A 20,199-nucleotide genomic window follows, 5' to 3' on the forward strand; every position below is an offset into this window, starting at 1 on the left:
CCAGGCAGTCTGTATGTATGTTCCTAGGGGGAGCTCAACACCCACTCATCCCCCGGAGAGGGCAGGCAGGAAAGGGATGGGCCCAGACGGGTGTCTCCCCACATGTGGCAGGGGTAAATATTCTGCGTCCAGGCAGCCTCCACACTACAGAGCCGCCGCTAGTCCGCAATAGCGCACTCCTCAGTATCTCCTAAAGCCAGTGGGCCCTCAGGCACCAACAGGGAAGTCCAGTATGTCCCCACCCGGGGGGCGGAGCGGGCAATGCGCCATGTCCCAAAAGTGCAAGACCACAAGGCCAGCCAGGCCGAGCGCATCCCCCCAGCTCCAGGAACACCACTGCAGATCAGAAGGGGAATTCACAGCCCCCCCCGGGCGGCCACCGCCGAACACAGCTCCCTGAAGACCCCCGTCCGGGATTGTTCCATGGCCCAGCCCCCGAGCCACAGCACACTCCAGAGCCAGCGGGAGAGGGCAGCCTGCCCACAGATCAGTGAAGGGGTCCCAACAACGGCGTGCACCCCAGTCGCAGACTCCAGGGCCTCCGGATCGGGCGATGGAAGGCTCGATCCCCAGGCACACCTCAAGGCGATCCTCTGTGCTCCGCGAGGCCCCTAGGGGTGGGCCGCTCGACTCCTCAAGGCCCAACAGCAAGGGCCGGGCACCGCAGAGTCCAGGAGGTCCCCGATGGCAGAGGGCGCCTCCTCGGCAGTCTCCGATGGCGCCGGGCAAAGAGGAGGGACTCGACACCCCGGAGGCAGGCACACACCTCCAGCCAGCAGACCTCAGCCGGGCAAGCAGAACGGAATCCGCTGCCCTGCAGTTCCCCAGCCGGTGCAGGTCTTGTCACCCAGCTCCCCCGCTGCGGGTGCCGGCGTCCCGCGATGCCTCCCCAGGACCGCCTAGCTCCTCACTGCCCAGCAGCGAAGCCGGGGTCAGCGGTGTTCAGGAGGCGCCCGGTGGCAGAGGGCACCTCCCCGGCAGGTATGGATGTCGCCGGGCACAGAAGAAGGATCCACTGCCCCCAAGGCCCGAGCGAACCCCGGTCGGTGTAGGCCTCATCCCCGGCCTTGCGCAGCTGCAGGCGACCAGGTCGGCAGTCACGAAGCTGTCGCGGCCGCTCCCAGACACCTCCTTCGCCCCGCTCTCCCTCAAAGGTGCCCCTGCAGCATACAATGTTCCAGCCGCACAAGGGGGACTTCCGTGGGCGTTATCGGACATGATAATTCAGGATTCGGTGGCTGGCTGGTCAGGAGCGGAAGGAGCTCACGTCCTGTCGGCCATGTTGCTTGGCCACGTCCCCTGTATCCTTACATAGTTAATACACAACAGCCAGAGTGCAATACTGGTGGCACTGAGCTGATTATATTAGTAGTAAGTCCAAACAATGTCACATCATTTATCATTCATGTACCAGTAGTAAAAAATGTTTTGGAAATTCAACCATTTTTCTTCAAACATCAATTTATGAGTTCTGAAAATACACACATTTTTGTATTAAATACACACATTCCAATTTTGGTATACCTATATTAATTCAATTACACATAAATGTATACTTTAGTAGGATGGACTACATATAGGAGAGCTACTTACAGTAGTGCTACCAGTAGCTCACTAGCTATTTGTTGGAGAAGCCAGGTCTAAATATACATCATTTGAATCAGTTGTACATTCATAGGTATGAATGTACTTCATCCATCCAAATACATATTTGTTAGAATAAATATGGACTTCTTTGTGTGAATGTACGTTAATTAGAGCAATTGTACATTCAATTGAGATCCTTTCATTGTATTCCAAATATTTAATATCATGGACCTTATACCGGCTTCTTTACGGAATACCTATTTCATTTTGACAGGGCGCTAACTAAACTTGCAAAACTGTCATTGTTAATACTTTTATAAGAACTCCCTACATAAATATTTTCATATTTCGAATATTAGTTTTTTCTTTCTGTGCACACAATTTCCATGGATAAGTTTTCATCATATTTTTTCTCTGAATTGGTGGATGCAGTTTTGGCATTTCTGAATGTGCATGTGAGCCAAGTAAATTGTATGTGGTGAGCTGCAGCCAGAAGGCTTTTTCCATTGAGGACTGCCAAGAAGCTGCGCGCCTGCTGCGTCTTATCGGGTCTGTAGAGTCGCATACCTCCTCACATTGGCGTAACCTAATATGATGCCCTCCACTCCCCGCTGAAGAATATGAAGAGCGGTCCCTGAGTCTCTCATATCTCACAGCTATTCATTGGCCTTTGGGAGGATTGGAGCCCCCTGAAGGACCGGGGAGCCGCTCAAGGGTTGGGGCTCCCGTGCACGTCAGGGGCCTCTGTTAAGCCCCTGCCTTGCCTTCCTGATGCCGAGAGCCCCAGAGAGAGACTTATGTGGGGACCATAATTCCCTGCAGAGGGATGTGAGGCTGCAAGGAATGCTCTATTACTTACCGGTAATCTTCATTACTCCGTGTCCCGTTGTCATGGCCCCTTCAGTGACAAAGTGAAGATAACCATCTCCCGACCATAGGAATGCTGGGACCCTAATACTGCCCCTCCCACCGGGAATACATAAGCAGTACTTACCCAGCTTCCCGCCTGTACAACCAAGCCCACACAGGAAGGCCGGCCGCCCAGAAGGGAGCGAGGGGCGTATGAATGGGACGAGGACAACGGGACCCAGAGTAATGAAGATTACTGGTAAGTAATAGAGCATTACCCCCAGGTCCCTTATGTCCTCGTCCCATTCAGTAACAAAGTGGAGAGTACCAAAGCAGAAACCCAGCCTTCCAAACCCCTAAGCACACCCAGGAAACCACACCAAATGCAGCGACACATGGGAGCACAGAAAGAAGGAATCGCAGTAAGCAACCAGCCAGCAACCCAGAACAGGACAGCAGGGACACAAACAAGGACCGGAGACAACCAAGAAAAAACAGAAGGCCAGAGCCACAACAAGGAGGCTGCCAACCAGAGAAACCAGGGACAGAGCAACAAGGCCCAAAACACAAAAGGACACGGCCCAGGGAACCCACCGGACAAGGCCGACCAGCCCAGAACCACCAGGAAGGCACACAGGTCCCAGCATCCGCACACACACCGAGCAAACCCTGGCCGCACCAGAGAAGGCTAAAGAAAAGAAGCCAAGGCCGGTCAACAGGGCGCAGGCACAAGCACCCAGCCAACAAGGAAGGAGCCAGAGCACAGGAGCAGCAGAAACCCCATGAGGCCAAAGTCCAACAGGGAAGAAGGCAGCAAACCGAACCAGGACCGGACACAAAACCCCAGAGCAGCAGGGGCAGAGGAGGCCAACCCCAAAGACCACAGGCCAGAGAAGCTCCCCCCTAAAAAACCAGCAGACAGCCGACCAAACAACAAAGAGGCCAGCAAAGTCTGGAAAATAACAACAGGGAACCGAACAGGCACAGCAAGGGCGGGGACAGGGCCAACAGCCACAATCCCAAAACCCCCAACCCCAAAGGGAGGGAAAAACAAGGCAGGGCGCAAGCCCAGGGCAACCGGGAACCCCCGGCAGACCCCAAACCAGGAACCAACCAGGCACGAACCCGCCGAACCACAGAGGGCAGACAAGAACAGGTGCCAACAGGATGGAGGAGAGGAACCAAAGCTGGGGCAGAAGGCAAAGGACCGCACAGGCCCCAACACACAGGCCCCAACTCCCAGGCCCAGCCTTCAGTGAGGACAGGAGCAGCGGAAAAGGCCGAGGGCGCACCGCACCCCGACCAGAACCCCATCAGGCCCGACCCCAGCCAACGCCGGAAAGGAGACAAGAAAATAGCCAAAACCAGGGCAACAAACGTAAAAGGAACCAGGAAGCCAGGACCAGAGCCAAGCAACCTGCCGACGCAGTAGGACCCCCAGGCCCACCCAGCCCCCGGAAGGAGACCACGCAGCACACAGGCCAAAGCAAAGGGAAGGGAGGCCAACAGAGACCCCCAAGACACACACAGAAGGCTGGAAAAAAAACAGAGGCAACAGCCAAAGCGGAAATCGGAGGAAGCAGAGAAGCCAGAGGCACAAGCAGCAACCAGGAGAACACACCCCAAGAGCGGCAAGACAACACCTTCAACCGCACCCCAACAGGGGAGAGGGGCACGCCGAAAGGCACCCCACACCGGGAGCAGAACCCAGGGGAGCCCACAGGGAAGACAGGAGCGAGCCAGGACACCAACACCAGGAAAGGGACCGGGGAAGCCAGACCAACACACCCCAGAGCCAGCACAGAAGCCACAGTACAGCCAGACAAAACCCAGGAGGCACAGCTGGAGGCCAAGCCGAACCAGCCGCCAGTCGGCAAACCAGGAGGCAACCCCGGATACGACAACCCAGGGGAGCAAAGGACACGAACCCAGCACCAACAACGCGTGCTGGAGGACGAGGCCCAGGCAATGCATCAAGCAGAGCCAGCGGGAGCCAGAAGGGACCACAGAATACCAGGGCCCCACACAAGCCCGAACGAGGCCAGACACCGCCCAGGGCAAACAGAGCGGATATGCCGCCAGCCACAAGAAGGGTCAAACGAAGGAGGAGAGCCAGGGCAACGGAAGAAAATCGGAGCCCAACACCAGCCCAATGAACCAAACCCAGGAAGAGAACAGAGGGCAGGACGAGGCCCAGGAGGGCACACAAGGGCACATCCGAAAACACCGACGTGCCAAGCCAGGACATCCAGTGAATGCCCAGGCAAGGATGAAGGGGCAAAGAAGGCACCCAGGGAGGAAAGGACGGAGGGGGAAACAAGCACAAGGCCAAGCAACCCCACCAGAACCCCAGGCGGACCCACAACAGGGAGAACAACAGAGGAGCAGGAAAACCAGGTGCCAACGACCAGGACATAGCATCAACGAAAGACAGCCCAGCCCAAACAGCAGTGGCATGGATCTCGGACCCCTGGAACCCCCGGAAAAGGGAGCAAAACAGGCGAACCGCCATACAGAACGCACCGCAGGGGGGAACCGGAGCAAGAAACAACACCCCTGCAGCCCAAGGTGCACCACCAGCCAACACGCCAGGGCAGGAGGAGCAAACACCGAGGGAGCAGGCACCCCGGGGAAAGAAAAGACCAACCCACAGCCAACAGCCAGGCTGCAAGGAGGCCGAGGCACCAAGGCCCCAATGGACAACCAGAGGCATACCCCAGGCGCACCGCCCAACCACAGAAAGGAAGACCATACAGCGGGAATAAAGCCCGAAGAAAACAGGGACCGAACACCAGCACCAGCCGCGAAACAGGAGGGCACAGCCACCAGGCAGAAGCACCCAGCAGAAAGGGGCCACAGCAGGAGCAGCCAGAGACCGAGCAGCACAGCTGGCAGAACCAGGAGACAGGCGAAACCTGACCCAAGGAGAAGGCAGAGACCACTGAAGCAAGCCCCAGCCAGCAAGCACAAGCACGGGAACAGCAGAGAGCCCAGAACGCCTAAAAGACGAACCAGGGCAACCCCCGAAAAGCAAGCAGAGAGCAACAGAAGGGGAACACAAGGGCCAAGCCAAGTAACCCACAGAAGCCAGAAGCCACGCAATCGCACGGGACAGCAGCCCCCAGCCCGGAAGAGACAAGCAACCGGACACGGCGCCAGCCCGCCAGCTGCATGAAACAGCCCAAATGCAGAGGACAAACCCCCCAGGCCTCATGAAGCCAACACCAGGATGGAAGAAAAGAGCGCCGCACACGCAGGGGGCCCGGGCACAAACCACGGCACCCCCAGGCCACACAGGGCCAAAGAACAGGAGCACACAGAGGCCAGTGCAGCAGGAGGGGATAAAAGAAAGGAAAGCCAGCCCCCCCCCCCCCCCCCCCCCAAAGAGGAGACCGACCATGCCAAGGCACGCCCAGTGTGCAGAGAGTCACACCCCGACAGGGACCGACAGCGGGACGAACCCCGGACCAAGGCAACAGGGCCACCGCACCCGAAGACCAGGGCCGGCTCCACCAGAGCACAAACAGGAGGGCCAAAGCTGAGAGACCCAGGAGCAGGGCACCAGACCAGAAACATGAAAAGCACAGCGAAGCATGAGAACAGCGCCAGAAGAATGGAGCCCCAGCAAACCCAAAGAGAGCAGGAACCCACAGGGTGGCAAGACCGCAGGCCAATGGGGGAGCACTGCAGAACAACAGCCGAGAAGACCAACACACAAACACGGATGGCACCCAATGTGGTGGCGGGAGGAAGACAGGCCCCACGCCAGCCGGTTGTATGACATAATTTCGAAAGACAAAAATTCGACCTACAAAAATATCGCAACAAAAATATCGTGGTCAAGAATATCGACATCCTATCTACAACATGGTAAGTACAAAAATATCGATAATTTAATATCGATGTCAAAAATATCGTAATTCAAAAATATCGTTTTTTTTTTACTTTAAAAATATATGTAAAATAAACCAAATAATACTTATAAATCAAAGAAACATAATTAAATATATTTTATAATATGTAAAATTTATAATAAATATATATAATTAAATAAAACTTTAATTAAACATATATATATAATATATAATATATACACTTACTTAATAATTACTTTTAATAATAATGTCTGTAACATATAAATTATTAAATATTTATTTTAATTACCAATACATGTATACACATAAAACAATAACATTAATAAATATTAAATAATTACATATAGCAAATAATAATCATTATTTTTAATTTGAATAATTTTTAATATTAATTATATATTACAATAGCTAAAATATTACAAAACATATTAAATATCAGACACAATAAAACTACTAGTCCAACTTCAACAAAAACAACAATAAGGAAAATGTTGGATAGCGTAGGGGTAAAAATAACTATTCCAACTCCCAAGAGTGCAACAGTAGGGAAAACATTGGATAGCGTAGGGGTAAAAATTACTATTCCAACTCCAAAGAGTGCAATAGTAGGGAAAGTGTTGGATCGCGTAAGGGTAAAAATTACTATTCCCACTCCAGACAGTGCAACAGTAGGGAAAACGTTGGATAGTGTAGGGGTACAAATAACTATTCCAACTCAAAAGAGTGCAACAGTAGGGAAAACGTTGGATAGCGTAGGGGTAAAAATTACTATTCCTACTCCAGAGAGTGCAATAGTAGGGAAAGTGTTAGAAAGCGTAAGGGTAAAATTTACTATTCCCACTCCAGAGAGTGCAATAGTAGGGAAAGTGTTGGATAGCGTAAGGGTAAAAATTACTATTCCCACTCCAGACAGTGCAACAGTAGAGAAAACGTTGGATAGCGTAGGGGTAAAAATAACTATTCCAACTCCAAAGAGTGCAACAGTAGGGAAAACATTGGATAGCGTAGGGGTAAAAATTACTATTCCAACTCCAGAGAGTGCAATAGTAGGGAAAGTGTTGGATAGCGTAAGGGTAAAATTTACTATTCCCACTCCAGAGAATGCAATAGTAGGGAAAGTGTTGGATAGCGTAAGGGTAAAAATGACTCTTCCCACTTCAGACAGTGCAACAGTAGAGAAAAGGTTGGATAGCGTAGGGGTAAAAATTACTATTCCAACTCCAAAGAGTGCAACAGTAATACATTAATTAGCAATAACAACAAATAAAATACAATTATAAATTATTTATATTTACTATATTTAACTAATAACAATTAATTAATAATAATTACAAATAAATAAAAAATATCATTATTTATTTTATTTTAATTACATCCCACCCTATTCCCCTATAAACCCACAACCCACTACACATAAAAATTCACATAATTCATTTAATTATCAATTAATCACTTAATAAAATTAAATCACCAATTAATTACTAATTAACAATTAATTAATTAACAATAACAATAAATAGATATTAATAATAAACTAATTATAATGTATATAATTACCAATTCATAAAATATTTTTACAATTAATAATTATTTAACAATTAATTAATCAATTAATATAATTAATTACCAATTATTAATTAATTACATATTAATTAATCCTAAATACCAATTGAACAATACATATTAATTCATTAATTATAATTAAATTACTTCCCACCCTATTCCCCTATAAACCCACAACCCACTACACATAAACATTCACATAATTAATTTAATTATCAATTAATCACTTAATAAAATTCAATCACAAATTAATGACTAATTAACAATTAATTAATTAACAATAACAATAAATAAATATTAATATCAAACTAGTTATAATGTATATAATTAACCAATTAATAAAATATTTTACTATTAATAATTAATTACCAATTAATTAATCAATTAATATAATTAATTACCAATTATTAATTAATTACCAATTAATTAATCATAAATACCAATTAAACAATACATATTAATTCATTAATTATAATTAAATTACTTCCCACCCTATTCCCCTATAAACCCACAACCCGCTCTGATACTAAAACGCTAAATTAAATTTAAAATAATTATTAATCTCTAAACATTTATTTTTAAATGTATTAAAATACATTACAATAATGTTTAACATACAAATAAAATACATATTAAATTACATTACACTAAATAAATATCGATATTATTGACATCGAAATTTTTGCTTACGATATTACTTACATCGATATTAATTACTTCGATATTATTAACTTCGATATTACTTACCTTGGGATCGATATTCTGTCCATCGATATTCTTGACTTCGATATTCTGTACCTACGATATTAAAAACACGATATTATTGTAGGTCGAAATTTAAAACTCGATATTTTGGCTAAACACCACGCCAGCCGCAGGCAACCAACACCCCAGAAGGAACACGCAGCAGCTGTGCAACCCCACTAGCAGCTGGTAGCAGGAAACCAGGACAGCCGAGAGAGCAGCAGCAGGGCATCCAGCAACCACCGGTGCAGGCATATGCAGGGCCAGAGAAGCCAAAAGAGCCGTGGAGGTCAGCCCCAAAGCAGCGCCCAGCAGGGGCAGTATCCGGAGCCCCATAACCACGACAAAAGGCGGCGGAACAGTCGCCTGCTTCAGACCGGCCCCGGCTGACGGCCGGGCCAGAGCCGGGACCAGAACCGGCGCACCGAAGCTCCCGCCCTTCACAATAGCCACACAGTGACAACCCCAAAGGGCGAAGGACACGTGAAGAGGTGTAGAGGACCAGCCGGGCATCAAACCCGTGAGGACAGCCCTACAAAGGAGGAAACACTGCACTGTGCCAACATACAAACGACATGACATGAACGCGGGCATGAAACCACCAGTTAGCGTAGGAAGGGGAAAAAAAAGACCGCTATGCGGTACTCACCCGGACCGGGGGCCGAGACACCACCAAGAACACGGCCCCCCCTCCAACAGCCAGCCCAAGGGATCCAAGCCGGCGGTCCCATCAGAGCCGGGAACGCCTGGAAACCAGCAAGCGTGGCGCGTCTCCTGCTCGGCCAGGCCATAGGAAGACGTGCACGTGACCCGGAAGCATCCGGGAGGCCTGACACCAGCCGCAAAGGGCCGGGCGGCAAGGGGCAGAGCCGGCCACGAACAGTCCTGCCTCCCAGCAAGCCCTGCAGACCAGGAAACACCCCCCCCGCCCCCCCGCCGGGGCCGGACTGGCCGTAGCGGGCACCGGGCAATCCCCCGGTGGGCCGCATGGGTGGGGGCCGGTTTTTGGCCCCTGGGGGCCGTTTTTGTTACAGGGCCATTTTCGCAGCATAGCTGCAAAATTGGCCCTTTAACAAAATCGGCCGAAAACCGTCCCTGGCAAAGAACTCGGCGGCACCCCCAACCCCCGGCCGCACAGCCAGGTAGCGGAGCGGGGGGAGGAGAGCAGAAACGCCACCCCAGTCCAGCAGGAGCAGCACCAGCACATCCATGACAGAAAAAAAGAACAGGCGGGATGCTGGGTAAGTACTGCTTATGTACTCCCGGTGGGAGGGGCAGTATTAGGGTCCCAGCATTCCTCTGGTGGTTTTCTGCCGGGAGATGGTTATCTCCACTTTGTCACTGAATGGGACGAGGACATAAGGGACCTGGGGGTAATAGGGCGGGGTTGATACAAAACTATGCAGCCTTCATTTAAGATGTATACACTCTTACTTTTATAATGCAATGCAGGCTTCTTGTGAAATGATGATCATGGCGCGGAGCGGCTTGTAAGCGCTACCTGAACTACATAACGTGTGAGCTGTTCAGTATTTTTTACACTACAAGTTTTTGAAACAGGGAAATGTGTATTGAAAACAGTACTAGTTAATACTGCTGTATGCTGTAGTACTGTTCAGCTTTCTAGCCTTCTGGTTGGTTGAAATCTGTGCTCTCGGGGATAATGTCATTTTAACGAAATAAGGAAAAACAAATAGTTCATAGGTATGACGTCATTCCTATGAAATATGGGATACAAAACTACTGATGAAAGGACTTCATAACTATGATCGGAAAGCTAAAAATATTGACCGGCACCATTTATGGTGAGCTATGTTTCCATAGCCCCTGATGCACAGCTCGTTCTCTAGCCCCTAATGCACAGCTCGTGCTCTAGCCCCTAATGCACAGCTGGGGCTGTGCTCTAGCCCCTAATGCACAGCTCGTGCTCTAGCCCCTGATGCACAGCTCGTGCTCTAGTCCCTAATGCACAGCTCGTGCTCTAGCCCCTGATGCACAGCTCGTGCTCTAGCCCCTAATGCACAGCTCGTGCTCTAGCCCCTAATGCACAGCTCGTGCTCTAGCCCCTAATGCACAGCTCGTGCTCTAGCCCCTAATGCACAGCTCGTGCTCTAGCCCCTAATGCACAGCTCGTGCTCTAGCCCCTAATGCACAGCTCGTGCTCTAGCCCCTAATGCACAGCTCGTGCTCTAGCCCCTAATGCACAGCTCGTGCTCTAGACAATGATGCACAGCTCGTGCTCTAGCCCCTAATGCACAGCTCGTGCTCTAGCCCCTAATGCACAGCTCGTGCTCTAGCCCCTAATGCACAGCTCGTGCTCTAGCCCCTAATGCACAGCTCGTGCTCTAGCCCCTAATGCACAGCTCGTGCTCTAGCCCCTAATGCACAGCTCGTGCTCTAGACAATGATGCACAGCTCGTGCTCTAGCCCCTAATGCACAGCTCGTGCTCTAGCACCTGATGCACAGCTCGTGCTCTAGCCCCTAATGCACAGCTCGTGCTCTAGACCCTAATGCACAGCTCGTGCTCTAGCCCCTAATGCACAGCTGGTGCTATTCAGGCATGCTGCGTACTGGAAATATCCTTCTTGGAGAACATTCTGGACATGTTATGCCTAAAGGGTGTAGGGAGAGTCCTGCACCCCTGCCTTGTGCTGAGTGCCTTGCTTCCACTCTCTGTTATGCACAGCCTTCAGCTGTGCTCTTTGGGACAGGGCAGATGTCCTGGTGTGTATCGATGCCCTGTGTGTGGCCAGTACCCGTGCTGTCAGTACAGATTTGGCACTGGGCACACGGCATGGCCCATGGTTTATCCATGAGATGCTGCATTCCTGTGCATCTAGTTTTCTCTTCTTAGACATGTGAACATTGTGCAGATGCTGTCAGTGTCTAAAACTCTCCTGGAACTCTTTGCTGTTTTTCACCCGCTCCTCCATGCATCTTCGCGTTCCAGTCACGCTCCTCTCGGCCTTCCCAGACCCAGAGTCCTGCAGCCAGGGCTAATAACGTGACACACGCCTGTCTGAATGTATGGGTGAATGCAGGGCAGCTGGTCTGTGCAGTGGTCCCTGTAGGCCTGGGTGCAAGGGTGCCCGGTCACTAGCCGACGTGCATAGGTGGATGTCACTGTGTTGGGCTCTGTGTGCATAGATGTCTTGGTATCATGCTTTGCATATTTGCAAGGGTGCTTTGTTTACGTCAGTGCGTATGTGGATGTACGTGCATGTGTGCGTGCAACTTCACAGACGTCTGACATTTTGACGTTGTAAATGTGTGTTTATAGCTAGTAATCACTGGTACTTTCATGGTGGCTTTAGAAACTCCTTCAAAGAACCACCCTTCACATGTGATGAGAAAGCAGAACCGCGTTCCCATTAGCCCTCCCGACCCAAGCAGCAAGCAGTTAAAAGCAAATCAGAGACCTGCTGAGGCTGAATATTCAAAAGCCACTGCTCAGAAGCTGGGAGCTTGGCTCGTGATCTCGCCCCGCCCTCTTGTTTTCCATCCCCTTGTTTGCAGCATCACACCCAGGAGTTGGGGGGATGCCCCTGTGTCAGGGGTGCACCCAGATTTCCATGGGAATGGGGAGGCTCGCTGCTGGAACTCTCCCGGCTCAGGCACGCGGACAAGGGCTGCTCTGTTCAGCTCTGCTCGCCCTGCCAGCTCTGACGCAGCCCCTTCATCGCTGAAGGTTATTCAGGCCTTTCATGCCAGTGGGGGAGTTTGGGTAACTTTTGGTGCCGCTGGCAGGGGATGTACTGGAAGGGCATGAGACTGATCAAAGTTAATACATGCCCATAATTTTATTTTTAAACAAGTCTCGAGTTACCTTCTGGTGGATGACTCAGCATACTTTGAACATGCCAAGAGCTTAGAAGTTAGTGGGCCCAGGTGCAGGCGCTATAAAGAAAAGCCTAGACCTGAAATAAAAATCAACAGAGCACTGTAGAGGGTCAAAGACAAGCACCAAGTCAACAAGTAGATGGGTGATGTGGCTGTTTTGCGGACTGTTAATGCTTACTGAGTTAGTGTTCTTTAAAGAGGTGAATCTTTCTCTCTTTTCTAAATTGGAGCAGCCTTGGGGCAGTCCTGGTGGACATGAAGATGTTGTTTCAGATCCTGGTGCAGATGGAAAAGGCCTACTTCCTTATTTTTTTTTTTTACGATTTACATTTCTTAGTCTGCAGTAAGATGGTGACCTGGCTGCAGGTGTGCAGAGAAACACCAGAGATGGTGAGCTTGTCTGCAAGATAATGATGCGTGCTGGCCTTGATGACTTTTTAAATGAGGGAGCTGTTTTTGCAGATGGTGTGTGATAGGAAGGGGAGCCAATGGAGAGCTATTGGTCCGGGGGGGTGGGGGGGGAGATGATCATATATCCTCGGGCCCTGAATGAGACGTCCTTACGGAGTGCCACGGTAGAATCTGCAAAGCCACTGAGCTGGGCGTTACCACCATCCGGATGCTAGAGCATAAGAGCTTGAACAGCAGATCTTAATTCCCTTTCTGGAAGAATTGGATTAAAAGAGAGAGCTGTCTTTGGTTTTTGGAAGTGTGCTCCTTGAGGGAGAGTTTGGTGTCCAGGGTGAATCCAAGTGACTTGGCATTCAGTGAAACATGGAGTTTGCAGCTGTCAAAGTTCAAGTAAATGAGCCAGGTTTGTACTATTTCTTATTTGTTGTTCTCTACAAGTAACAGAAATTCTGTCTTGGTTGGGTTTAGCTTCAGATAGGCAGTGGACGTCCAGGTTTGAATGGTGTGCAGGCAGTGTTTGAAGTGGAGAAGACTTTCAAGTAGGGTTGTGTTCAATCGGCATGTTCGTGAATCTTGATGCTGTGATATCCTTGAGATAGGAGACCCTGTACCTGACACAGTTGGATGTTGAGTCAAGGGGCACTCCCTCTTTTTTAGTTATGTTGTTGTAGATGTTTACTCTTTGAATTTTCCAGGAATCTGTAAAAATGTGTTTCAATAAAGGGTACTGTGGGTTAGCCAAGTGGATGGATTGAAGGTTGTTTTTTTCTTTAGATCAGTGTCCGCTTCCTTTTTGGTTTTATTATGGCTGAATGTTAAAGTAGAATTTGAGACTGATTTTTCAGGAAAACTGATATATTTGAGGACTCAGTTGTAATGCATTATGTTTCTCTATCAATACGAAGCCCAGTCCATATTTAAGGAGTTTCAATAAGCTTGATGTCTGTCATATTTACAGATTTACCCGCTGAGCTACTGTACCTTCCGTTTGCGTCTTTCTTGCGGCTTCTGAAACAGGCAGGAGTTTCACAAGAGTTCCAGAAATCCAGATGCTGAATTTCCAGTATGGGCATCTGAGGTGGATGAGGTCTGACAGGCCTTCTGGTTATCATTTGCGTGTCTCCTTCCTTTATCGCGAGCACTGCGCGATGCGGCTACAGTAATGACACTTTGCTTTTGCCAACCTGAAATCTCTGTCTGCAGCTCCATGAGGCAGCACATCTGCTTCTTCAATTGCTATTAGTGTCCAGGACTTTCTAATTCAACATGGAGGACAAAATATTGAACTTGCATGCCACTGTCAGATGCAGTTTGCCCTGACAGTAGCTCACTCTTTTTGGTCTCCTCAACTTTTTGGGTCCTGTAAACAACAGAGTAACATAGTAGTTTATTGAGATGACAGATATTTTTTTCTTTTTAACTCCAGTCCAGCAAATAATGTGGAAAGTGCATATATACGGGGGATAGGTGTCACATTTATTACACCCAAATTATAAAAGTATCCATTAAAAATGGTGATTTCAAAACATGCATGGAATAAGAGCATACTGGAAGGAAGATTCCGTCCACTTATTACATTAATTTTTATGGAGACGTTTATTGTTGGGTGGCTATGAGACATCTGCCCAAAACTGGTGGATGTCTCGCTCTTCCTATTTAGAATGTATACAAAAACTTACTGATTTCCCGCCTGCATTAATTAGAGTGCATAGAAAAGTAAATGCTCTAAATAGGCCAGATGCTAAACCACTAAACTCTTAATGACCCCCTTTGGATGCTTTACACAGGTAAGTCCCAGAAAAGATTCAACAACTGTGCTAGAACATAATGTTGTGAACTGATCTGTGCATTGTATTTACCTTTTTAAGCATTCCAAGTTTACAATGTATGCAGTGGTAGAGTCTGCAATATCTGAAAAGGGCCTCAGAATAATGTACTAGTACTAGTCATTGATGTGTTGTGCCTCTGGCAAATGCATTACTCTCATGTCATGTCCTGTCATACTTGAACAACATGGCTTGAAAAGGCCTTGTAATGTGTAAGCCTCTGCGCATTGCTTCACCGATCCAATGCTGTGAGGTACAAATTAAAGCTATAAGCCACATTGTAAGAGTTTTGAGTTTGATTGAACATGTGCCAGTCAGCTTTGTTTCATCAAACCCGCTGTATGCAGTCCTGCTACTTTAACCAATGATACTTTGCTTGATGGGACTTTGATGCTCATACTTGTAGGAGAAAAGTTTATTCTAGAATTCCAGGCATATCTAATGGTATTGGCTAAAGTGTCAGGGCTGGATGAAGGTAGCCCTGATGACTATGGGCCATTTGCCAACTCCGAATCAGAAATCACAAAATTAAATTTTATAACTCCATTCCTTGTTGCTTATGTTAGTAATATAGGAGTTTCATATGACCTAGATTAGGCATTAAAACAATCCTGGGGAGGAGCCACATTTGCCTAGAGCCCTTATCTCTTTGCCAGCCTAAGCTTTGTCCTCCCCATAAGGGAGGTCAAATTATATTATCCGTCAACATGGTCTACCAATTCTCATACACACAGCTTTCATGTGGGATTGGCTTTTAGCCCATAGCATGTATCTATGTATGTGTAGGAGATTGGGTTACTGGTTGAGGGGAGTTCAACCCTACTCAAGCAACAACCACAATTCTTGTTAAGGTAAAACACAAGCAAATCCCAAATTAACCTGTGCTTAATTAACTCTCTGGTAGCTTGGCGTAAAAGCAGGCTTAACATTAGAGTAATGTGTAAAGTATCTGTGCAGTACACAAACAGTAATAGAGTAAAAATATAAGAAAAGGAAAATCTCACACCAATTCAGAAAAAAATGACTAAAATGTAATACATTATTTGACACCAAAACCACACAAACCTAATCAGTAGAGCCGGAGATACACAATATTAAAGATTTAGGTAAAAATGGTGATTAAAAGCACAAAGTGGCAACTGTGGTTATCTGGTCGCATGGGACTGGGACAAAGTCACAAACTCAGGCCGACCACGATGGACTGCGGGCAAGGTACAGAGACCAAGTTAGGCCTGCTGAGTGATGCGTTGTGCAGCGACAGTTCCTTGGTGGTGTGAAGTCCTGCGACGGGATGCGTCGTACAGTTGAAGTTGCCAAAAGTAAGATATAAACTTTATATTTTGTTGATCATCTCATTAATTGTTTTGATTCTGATGGAATAAGGGTAATAAGTATTTTACCCAAGGTTATACTAGTGTGTGATGGCTAATAGTGGTCCAACCTCGTGTGACTTTAAGGACCCAACCCCTCTGCGTTTGTTTTGAAGACTGACTAGTAGCATTTAACTTACAGGTCCTGAGTACTATTTTACTTTGTTCTTACAAGTAAATTAAATGTGCCAATTGGGTGTCAGCCAATTTTACAGTTTTTAAAGGTGAGTGCACAAGCACTCTAGCACTGGTTAGCAGTGGTAAAGTGTGCAGAGTCCTAACAGCCAACAAAAACAGGCTCAGGAAATGGGGTGGAGGCAAAAAGCTTGGGGAGGACCCTGCAGAAAGGGTCAAGTCCACTACATATAGACTATTATGCATGTCAGCTCCAATGGCTGTCCTACTGGACAGCAGGCAGAAATCTGCAGGAAATAGGTTACAACACCCGCGACTTAGAACGCGGAACCCTACACAATTTACTGCTCCCAAAAATAAAAATTCCCCTGGATGGACCTCCATTGCTAAAAACTGCACTTCAATGTTGGAGGAAGGCCCTAAATTACACCTCAGGGATGATCCCATACGCAAGGAATATCCCATTACTAGGTATACCATTCCCCGGGGGCAAGCTCACGAAGACCAGAATACAGGACTGGGTGGAAGTTGGCGTGGAAGAGATTGGGTCACTATTTAGTGATGGCACCCTTCTAGACCATGACACTTTTGTACCAATTACCGGCGTGCCAGATCGCCTTTATCTGCTACACGCAACGATCGTTCACTATGTTAGGGTGACATGGGCGCCCCAGCGCAACGAACCATCAAAACATGAACTAGTACATTTACTGTATTACATGGGGATGGGCGGCCATCTAGTTAAATGGCTATACACAGGAATTCGAGCACAATCTTCTATTGCTCTCACGGATCTCCGCACAAATTGGGCAGGGGCTACCGACACGGACCTAACTGATAAAGCCTGGGCGGGCATCGTAGAACATCCCAAACAGGTTTCCCGTAATGCTAAACTCAAATTTATACAAACTATGGTCCTACATAGATCCTACTTAACCCCAAATACAATACAGCGCATGTTCCCAGAAGCCCAACACTGCTGCCCACGATGCAAGGCGGATGAGGCGGGCTTCATCCATATGCTGTTGGCTTGCCCTCACATCCGAGATTATTGGGGTAAGATCCGGAATACGCTTGGGGAGGTTACGCACCTCAAAATTTACGACAACTTCTTGGAGAGTACACTCGGCCTCCGCAAGCGTACCAGTGCACTGAAGGTCCAATTGCGCTTCTTGGACCTTGCCCTTATATTGGCCATAAGAGCAATCACTATGAGGGGGAAATCTCCTAGGTGCCCTCCATTACCTACATGGCAAGAAGACCTGATCCATTGGGGCAGTGCCGAAAGTGTGGCACTAAGACGGGAGGAAGCGCGTGGACTACGGAAACACCCCATTTCTATGGAATGGGACCTCATGTTAGAAGTTTTTAAACAGATAGATCTCCTACCTACACACATTCATCCTACCTTGTTATATATAGAAGCACACAAGCCACAGATCCCAAACAGACTCTATCTGCAATCCACCCGCACACCAGCAGCAACGGATAGAAAATGATATTTTTCTAGGCGTAATAGGCCGACACTCACACAAGAAGCGGCAGACCAGGAAGGAGGGTAGAGGGAGGGAGGGAGAGGGTTTACGTTGAAGGAATAGTTCAAATTATTGTATGCACTCACCTTCAGTGATCTTGTCACATCTTCAATGCTTGCGTTAATTGTCACTTAAGTGTACTGACTGTACTATGTTATATTGTTATGTACGACTCGACTTAAGTCTGTACAAAACCGATATTTGTATACGATTGTAAAACGAAAAACACCATATGTATTCGATGAGACACACTGCAATCTACTTATGGTTTTCAATAAAGTTTGTTTAAACAAATAGTCCCCTACATATATATGTGCATGTATGTAGGCATGTATGTATGTATGTGAATGGTTGTTGTTTTATATTCTGCTGCTTGTAGTATTTATTTGCAGTTGTAGTGTGTACTGCATAGTTCTCTGTTACTGTTTATAGTTACTAATAGTAGAAGGCAAGAGGGCCGGGTGTTGTCTTCCTTAGGAGAGAGCACAATATGATGGACGCAAATGTTTCCATACATTTTACAACTGGTAATTACTCTGATATAATTCCATTCTGGTCATTTACAGATAGTGTCATGACAGGGAGGGACCAACCATATGCACATTGTTTTTGGCCCTGCCAAAAGCCATATTCCAGCCCAAAATGCTACTCTGAACTCTTGGACAAAATCCCTGTCCACATCTCATCCCAACTCATTTGTCTCCTTTCTCACAGTAAAAGGTGTGGACACCGGAGAACGCTCACCCATCTGGACTATTTCCACGGCTGCCATGGAGGCGGGCACTTTAATTGCAAAACCCGGATTTAAGGCTGTTAAGTTGTCCTTTAGTCTTTGGAAAACGCAGAACATCTGCCAAAAATCATTGGTTGTGCTGTCCTCCAAACCTACAGTTTCCTTGCCTTATTTAGAGGTGCGGGAACCTCCCTGTTGCCTGCGGCAGAGCCTAAACTAGCTGTGATTGGAAGCCAGAGACCCATCAACCAAAGGACAACATGCTTATGTGATTTTAGTTTTCATGCTGCAATTTGGTGCTTGTAATTCGGAAACTGATGGAGAAAACACTCATCCTTCCCAACTGCACCCCTCATGCAAGCAAAGGAAGAACAGACCCTCTAATCTCTACCTCCGCGCCCGACTCCTAATTCAATAATCTGTGAAAACCTGGCTGGAGGATGAACTTCACCCTCTTGCATGCCTGTCAATCTCTAAGTAAATCTCAACATGTGAGCGAGGCAGAGGCCAGAGCCTGTATAAGGGGGCAAGCAGTGGGGATCCTTCAGTGCCTAAGCAGCCAAGGAGGTGGTCAGCCTGAGGGCAAAGGGCATATCTTTGAGCTGCACACTGCTCAACAGCTACTCCCACCGTCCCCCCAAACATAAAGACTTCTGGAACAGCATTTTTAATATTTTGTAAAGCACATAATATATCCTGACTGTGAGGAGGGCTCATTCACAAGCTAGGGTTTGCAGTGCACTCTGTGTTCACTGTGCAATATGCCTCTTCACTGGGACACAGCATTTCAAGCTCCGATACAGTGGGGCACTGTGTGAGTTGACAGGTCAACCTCTGGTTAACAAGCCAACACATTTTACCCTACCTAAATGTATAGAAGCCTCTTCCTTTTGCCTTGCCATTCCTTCCAGGGACTCCCTCCTTTCTTATATTATGAGATTAATCTGATGTCAGACAGTAATATGGTATGATGGAACTTACTGAAACACATTGAGAAGCATTGAGAAAACCACTGGCTTTTGGTTATAGGAAGCATTTGCTAACAATTGTGTGGCTTTGGGTGTTGGTCCGAGATATCCTAGAAAGAAAATCACATAATCAAGGAACATTTTGGACTACAGCAGCATGGAAGCTGGGAGAATGGCACCTTCGCTGACTAGACTGCATTAGCTGTAACCTCAACAACGAGTGTTACAAAAAGGAGTCCAAAGATGAAGGTTGCTTTGTAAATAACACAGTTTGTAGCAAGCCTGGAAGAAAAGGTAGTACACCCAGCCCTAAGACACAATACATTTCTGGTGCTGGGGGACCTAAACATACATTTCGATGACACACAAAACCAAAAAATAAGGGCGATTTGCAAGGATATGTTGACACTGAATCTAATGCAAAAAGTGGAATCACAAACCCATCAAGGGGGCCACATCTTAGACCCTATTTTTTCAAACTTTACAGAGGTGGAAGTTGGAGCACCATGGCCAGTCCCATGGTGGGACCACTACTTAGTCCCCTTCACAGTACCATCTCATAGAAGGACAGCACAACACCTAAATAAGGAAATCACTACTAGAAAGTGGAACAAATTCAATCCCGTATCCTTCACTCGAGCTCTTAGGGAGAAGAATCTAACGCTGGATAAAGATATTAATCTAGCCATGGATTACTGATGCACTAGATAAGGTAGCACCTTGGAGCACTAGAATCCCTAAGAGACATAAAGTAACAGCACC

General features: G+C 47.5%; 1 protein-coding gene across 1 annotated transcript in view; it reads left to right on the forward strand.

Annotated features, from left to right (window-relative positions):
- The window catches only part of IGSF11 (immunoglobulin superfamily member 11), a 545,901-nt gene that overhangs the window by 53,553 nt on the left and 472,149 nt on the right, over nucleotides 1-20,199 (forward strand). The gene's annotated exons all lie outside the window — the stretch shown is intronic.

The sequence above is a fragment of the Triturus cristatus genome, chromosome 8 (genome assembly GCF_964204655.1).
Source record: "Triturus cristatus chromosome 8, aTriCri1.1, whole genome shotgun sequence".
Taxonomy (NCBI): Eukaryota; Metazoa; Chordata; class Amphibia; order Caudata; family Salamandridae; genus Triturus; species Triturus cristatus.